The following is a 6,592-nucleotide window of genomic DNA, read 5'->3' as shown; positions in this document are numbered from 1 at the left end:
GAAATAATATTTTAATTTCTATGAAAATTTTATGCATGCATACATAAAATTAAATGTAAATGTTATCACTATATGCATTGCACTTTAAAATAACGCAAAACACTCATATGTATTTTATCAAATTAAAAGGTGTATTTAATAAAATGTGTAGCGTTACGTATCTGTCGCTCAAAAATACTTATGTTATTTGATCGGTTATTATTAAAGACATGTCCGACAGTTAATCGAAATATTCTAAAAACACATCTTACGAACATTAAACAATTACTTTTTGCAAAACTTTATGTATTTTGAGGACATAATGTGTGGTCACAATATTGCACCCATAGTTGTATAGTTGTGCCTCTATCTGTAGAATGAACGATATCAAGGATTAATGTATTTGTTATGAAAATATTCAGTGACGCTTAAATATTGTCACAAATTTATATTTTAAGAAATACACAAAAGAATGTAATCCAGTTTATTTGGAACAAATACAATAACAATGTAAATATAGTAATTAAATTGTTTAACAGAATACATATTTTCTCAGTAAGGTTACATTGAATTATAACTGTACAAGAGAGATGTATCACAGTCAATAAATGTAATAATAAGAAAAACAACAACAGTTTAACAATTAACTGTTTTTAACACACTGTTTTTAACACTTAATTTTCAACAATTTCATGAAGGTAACTCCTCAGCACATTTAAAGATTTCTTGTTGCATCGAAGCGTCTCTTCTGAATTTTATTTTAACCTTTTTTCAGATTCGTCACTTGTTGTGCATGTAAACCGGTTTTAAGTTGCCATTTTGTAACCAATGACTCATGTAAACAGTCGGTTACACTCAACAGATTGCTTGAATAAAATCGATATTCAATAACGTGCACGAGTTAGCTCCCCTACAGTGAAAAGATAAGCCGAGAGAAGTTACAAATTTTTCGGCCGCCATTTTGTTACGTCTTCTGCGGAGTATGAAAGTAACAGGGGTGGTATGAAACCTACTGGAAATTACAGGGGGTGTATGGAATATACACGTCGTGCACGTGACCGCTCTAGGCCAATCGGATAGCGCCATTCATGTAGGAGGTGATATATATATATATAAATAACATGGTAAAAATGTCACCTGAGACAAGTACACATAAATGACTTTAAGAATTGATTTGTTTTGCCAGTATTTGAAAAAATAACAACAGGCAAGCTGTGTCATTTACTTCGAAACGCATTGCTCTTAATGTTACGCAAATAATCTTATTCTTGAATATGATATATTTCTGTTGTAAACATTTAAAATTTGAAAATGGAAATCAACTTGAAATACAGTAGAGGTAAGTTAATGAATACATAACGTCTATGACCTTATTCAACTGACGTTTACACCCACATTGAAATGCTTTATAGACGCATATATTTCTTACTGTCACTGTTTGCCTTTCTTTTCTGTTGTTAACTATGTAAACACACCGTAGTGTAGTACATTATTAAAGTTGTTTTTCATTAAACACTATCAGAATTGTAAAGGCTGTCACTATTAAAACTAATATAAAGCTTTGTTTTGTTGTATAGTATAGCAAAACCATTTTTAATGGCCATATAACAAAGCCCGTGGATACCATAGATATAACGTAGATGTTCGTCATAGATATACCACAGTTATTCGTCATAAATATAACGTGGATGTTCGTCATATATACCGTAGATGTTCATCATAGATGTACCGTAGATTATCGTCATAAATATACCGTAGATGTTAATCATAATGATACCGTAGATGTTCGTCATAGATATACCGTAGATGTTCGTCATAGATATACCGTAGGTGTTCGACATAGATATAACGTAGATGTTCGTCATAAATATACCGTAGATGTTCTTCATAAATATATAGATATAACGTAAAAAACGTACGTAAATGTCACGTTAAAGTGACTAGATAATTTATCTAGTGTGAGTTTTACCGTTTACTTCAGTGGTTATGATGTCGCATTATTCTTATTAAATGGCACAATGTAAAATGTAATATAATTAAATTATGATTATAAGATTGAAATTATCGAATACCTTTGAAAGTTTCCAACTGTTACGATATTTCATTGACCATCCATTTATCTTAATGTGTCAAGTATTAAACAACAAGTAATACACCTAAATGTTACTATTTATAAAATCCCTCGTCAAAAATATTGATTTTTTTTATATGTATTTCATTTCACAAGATCGCCTCTACGTGATATTTAACATTTGATATTACTTCCTTGTCGACGCCATATGGAATGGAATTTGTGAATATAGAAAACTTGGCTTGAGTATACAGAAATACGTCGCCAGCCGCTGTTGTTTTCGTTTGGTCGGATAGTTACTTATTTAGATCTCTTCTTTTAATTTCAAGTTTATGTTTTTACAACGATTGTGAAAAATGTTAGATTAATGTTTGCTGATTCACTCTCGTTTGCCGAAATTGTGATTTTGTGCTGTTGGTGACACCGGAGTAACCGGAGTAAACCTACACGTCCGGCTTTGCGACAAACAGTGTGTGTGATAACAACGTGATAAATTACGTCATATATGCTACGTCAGAAGGCAACATTTTGCTTAAAATGAGGACTTAATTTAAAGATACTTTTCTCTTAATCTTTCCCAATTTTTAATGAAACAAAGGGCAGTCTATGCCGCTTAAAAAGCCACGCCTTCGTTTTATTACCGGAGTTTGCAAATTTAAAAGGTAATTAGTTCCAAACCTGTTTCCAAAATAATGTTAAACTTTGGTAACTAAACTCCCAGTGATACTGTTGGATGTGAATACATTTTTCATAATCGTCTCTAGTTTATGCGTGTTCTGTAAACATGTAGGTCATTTATGAATACCGACCAAGAACGTAAAAAAAATCAATGTGCTAACAATTAACAGTTAATAATTTGTTTAAATATATTTGTTTATATTTCATGTGACACTCACATAATAATGCGAAATAAAACATCCGCTAAGGGCGTGATAGCGACCGCTGGATTAGGATTCTTTAACTCCAACACGTGTGTGTTAGTTTGTCAATTATATCCTTATGTGTTTATTTTTACTTTTAAGCGATTTCGTTTGCATATTAGTTTTTAAACCTATTTATTTTCATCGGATTTAGACATGTCATTCCATAGTTCAGATCCATACAGGAGGGTTGGTAGAACAACCTTTTTATACAAACTTACTGAGGTAAGAGGGTTCACGCATAAGGGGTGAACGCCCTGTGAAATGATTGAAATTGAATTGAATTGAATTGAATTGCGTACTCAATTAACAATAACATTACACTTTTGAAATGAAAGCAATGATTGCGAGATTAAAGCAAAGTTCGTGTATCATTGGCAATATATTTTTAGCTCACCTTAGCCGTAGGCTGAGGGTGGGCTATTAGGATCGATGAATGTCCGTCGTCCGTTGTCTGTCGTCGTCGTCCGTCGCCCGTTCACACTTAGTTTGTTAACACTCTAGTGGTCACATTCTCAATCGCCACGAAACTTGGTCAGGATGTTTGTCCCAGAAAATACTCTGACGAGTTCGAATATGGGTCATCTTGGATGAAAAACTAGGTCACATGACCCAAAAAGAGAAAATATGTTAACACTCTAGAGGCTACTTTTTCCGCCCTAATATCCTGGAAATTTTTCAGAAAGGTTGTAATTTCTAGCTCAAGCTCGAATATAGGTCATCTGGGGTCAAAAACTAGGTCACAGAGCCCAAATATGGAAAAACGTTGTTTACATTCTAGAGATAACATTTTCAGCCTAAATATCCTGGATTTTTTTCAAAAAGGTTGTTATGATGATTTCTAGCTCAAGTTTGAGTATGGGTCATCTGGGGTCAAAAACTAGGTCACAGAGCCCAAATATGGAAAAAACGTTGTTAATACTCTAGAGGTAACATTTTCAGCCCAATTATCCTGGAAATTTGTCAAATAGGTTGATTCGATGATTTCTAGCTTAAATTCGATTATGGGGCATCTGGGTTCAAAAACTAGGTCACAGCCCAAATATGGACAAGCTTTCAGCACCCGCAGGCAATGCTCTTGTTAATACATATACTATTTTTCCATGTTTTTTAAGACCTTTAAAGAAAATGGGTTGATTATAGTTTCATCTGCGACGTACAGGCGGGAAAAGTCGAGTATGTTGTCCGATCAATAACTTAAGAACCGTTTATCCAATCAGGTGAGCGATATAGGGCCATCTTGGCCCTCTTGTTTTATTGGTTGCTGTTATGAAACTGGGTTTTGTATTAAACATTTATCAAGGGGCTAAGTTGATGTCACAGCTCTATCATTATCAGTTATTGAAAACGGACACAATTCAGTAATGACATAGTTATGAATGTCTCAAAAAGTCTCACGCATTAAAATATTTCTATTGTTGAAGCATGCCAGTGTTTCATTTATCTTGTGTCGATATCTTCTTCTGTAATATGGCTCAGTTGTAAGTCAGCTGGGTATTGTACCGCAATTAATATCCCTTTGTAATACATAACATCAGTCCCCTGATAGTATAAATTGTATTGGCCAGTTTATGTAGAACAAACATATCCCCGAGGCTGGGTGCGCAGGTATGCTAAAAAGGAATTGTTCAAACCCTAACACTTCAAATGGGTTTGCACGTATGCAAATACTATGAAAAACTCCCTAACGATTGTACCTCATTTTGTTTTCTATCCATTACTTCAGTGTGCTTTGAATCCATTACCTGATTGCATGTTTTATCCATAACCTCATTGTGCTGTGTATCCATAACCTCATTGTGTTTCGTATCCATTACCTCATTGTGTTTTGTATCCATTACCTCATTGTGTTTTGTATCCATTACCTTATTGTGTTTTGTATCCATTACCTCATTGTGTTTTGTATCCATTACCTTATTGTGTTTTGTATCCATTACCTCATTGTGTTTTGTATCCATTACCTCATTGTGTTTTGTATCCATTACCTCATTGTGTTTTGTATCCATAACCTTATTGTGTTTTGTATCCATTACCTTATTGTGTTTTGTATCCATTACCTCATTGTGTTTTGTATCCATTACCTTATTGTGTTTTGTATCCATTACCTCATTGTGTTTTGTATCCATTACCTTACTGTGTTTTGTATCCATTACCTTATTGTGTTTTGTATTCATTACCTCATTGTGTTTTGTATCCATTACCTTACTGTGTTTTGTATCCATTACCTCATTGTGTTTTGTATCCATTACCTCATTGTGTTTTGTATCCATAACCTTATTGTGTTTTGTATCCATAACCTTATTGTGTTTTGTATCCATTACCTCATTGTGTTTTGTACCCATTACCTCATTTTGTTTTGTATCCATAACCTTATTGTGTTTTGTATCCGTTTCCTCATTGTGTTTTGTATCCATTACCTCATTGTGTTTTGTATCCATTACCTTACCGTGTTTTGTATCCATAACCTCATTGTATGTTTTGTATCCATTACCTCATTGTGTTTTATATCCATTACCTCATTGTGTTTTGTATCCATTACCTCATTGTGTTTTGTATCCATAACCTTATTGTGTTTTGTATCCATTACCTCATTGTGTTTTGTATCCATTACCTCATTGTGTTTTGTATCCATTACCTTATTGTGTTTTGTATCCATTAACTCATTGTGTTTTGTATCCATTACCTTACTGTGTTTTGTATCCATATCATCATTGTGTTTTGTATCCATTACCTCATTGTGTTTTGTATCCATAACCTTATTGTGTTTTGTATCCATAACCTTATTGTGTTTTGTATCCATAATATTTTTGTGTTTTGTATCCATTACCTTATTATGTTCTGTATCCATTACCTTACTGTGTTTTGTATCAATAACCTTATTGAGTTTTGTATCCATTAACTTACTGTGTTCTGTATGCATTACCTTACTGTGTTTTGTTTCCATTTTCTTACTGTGTTGTTTATCCATTACCTTATTATGTTTTGTATCCATTACCTTATTATGTTTTGTATCCATTACCTTACTGTGTTTTGTATCCATTACCTCATTGTGTTTTGTATCCATTATCTTATTATGTTTTGTATCCATTACCTCATTGTGTTTTGTATCCATTACCTCATTGTGTTTTGTATCCATTACCTTATTATGTTTTGTATCCATTACCTTATTGTGTTTTGTATCTTTTACAATATTGTGTTTTGTATCCATTACCTTATTATGTTTTGTATCCATTACCTTATTGTGTTTTGTATCTTTTACAATATTGTGTTTTGTATCCATTACCTTATTGTGTTTTGTATCTTTTACAATATTGTGTTTTGTATCCATTACCTTATTGTGTTTTGTATCTTTTACAATATTGTGTTTTGTATCCATTACCGTATGGTGTTTTGTATCCATTACCTTATTGTGTTTTGTATCTTTTACAATATTGTGTTTTGTATCCATTACCTTATTATGTTTTGTATCCATTACCTTATTGTGTTTTGTATCTTTTACAATATTGTGTTTTGTATCCATTACCGTATGGTGTTTTGTATCCATTACCTCATTTTGTTTTGTATCCATTACCTCATTGTGTTTTGTATCCATTTCATCATTGTGTTTTGTATCCATTACCTC

This window comes from Mya arenaria, chromosome 5 (assembly GCF_026914265.1).
Source record: "Mya arenaria isolate MELC-2E11 chromosome 5, ASM2691426v1".
Classification (NCBI taxonomy): Eukaryota; Metazoa; Mollusca; class Bivalvia; order Myida; family Myidae; genus Mya; species Mya arenaria.
This window is presented reverse-complemented; position numbering follows the sequence as displayed.